Genomic DNA, 1,091 nt, shown 5'->3' on the forward strand with positions numbered 1-1,091 from the left:
GAGGAGACAGGGTGCTCAAGTTTTGGATACTAACTACAGACAGTGAGAACACCATGGTAGGAAAATTCTAATGGTTCATTGATTTTTTAATCTCAGCTCAAAGATGTTATCAAGTCTTTCTTTGGCCCTAAGTCAATCTAAAAAAACAAGTCCTCAATTTGATTAATTTTTATTATTCTGACTCTTCCAGACGTCTCTGGCTACATGAAACCACTCCAAAACAGTAGCTTAAAACATTAACAATCACTGCTCGCTTTGGCAGCACATATACTAAAATTGGAACGATACAGAGAAGATTAGCATGGCCCCTGCGCAAGGAAGACACACAAATTCGTGAAGCGTTCCATATTTTTTTTAAAAGTAAAAAAAAAAAAAAAAAAAGCACTAACAATCACTTGTTTGCTTATAGATCTGGGGCACTACCTGAGCTCAGCTGGGCTTTAAGGTCTTGCGTACAGTTGCAATCAGTCTGTGGCTGGAACTGAGGTCTGACTGAGTCATCTTGAAAGCTTTTGACTCAGGTTTAGTGCCTGGGCTGAGGAGATTCAAACAGCTGGGTGCTGGAACGGCTGGGGCCCTTGGCATCTCTCTGTCCCTCCCTCTCTCTCTCTCTTTCTCATCTCTCCATAGGGACTCTGCACAAGTTGGCTTCAGGGCAACCAGACTTCTCAGTGGTGACGGAAGGCTCCAAGCAAATGTCCTCAGAGAGAGCAGGGGGAAGCTGTACCACTTCTTACGACCTCACAAGCCTGCCACGCGCTACTCATCGGGACCGTCACTCTGGCACAGGTTCCGTTGGAGAGGAGGAAACACGGACTCTGCCTCTTGAAGAGGAGTCACAAGGTTCTGAGAGATTCCCATGGAGGGTGGGAAATAACGCTGTTTATATCTGTGCAAACTGCAACCTGCCACACAGACTCGTGGCTCACGTGCACACTCCAATGCACACACACTCACATACAGTAAATAGGATTCCTGAAGGATAATGCAGTGAAATTCCATGAGGCTAGTAGGTGATGTCTCCTAAACTGCACTCCAAAAGCTCTCACAGCAACTCTGTAACGGGATGATTCTGTTCAAGACCATGTTAG

General features: G+C 45.5%; 1 non-coding gene across 1 annotated transcript; it reads left to right on the forward strand.

The window, feature by feature from the left end:
* The first annotated feature begins 246 nt into the window (after window positions 1-246).
* On the forward strand, window positions 247-353 carry LOC140846926 (U6 spliceosomal RNA). The gene has a single exon (XR_012126443.1). It is a non-coding gene; the product is annotated as a U6 spliceosomal RNA (small nuclear RNA).
* Window positions 354-1,091: the final 738 nt, after the last annotated feature.

Source organism: Manis javanica, chromosome 16 (assembly GCF_040802235.1).
Source record: "Manis javanica isolate MJ-LG chromosome 16, MJ_LKY, whole genome shotgun sequence".
NCBI lineage: Eukaryota > Metazoa > Chordata > Mammalia > Pholidota > Manidae > Manis > Manis javanica.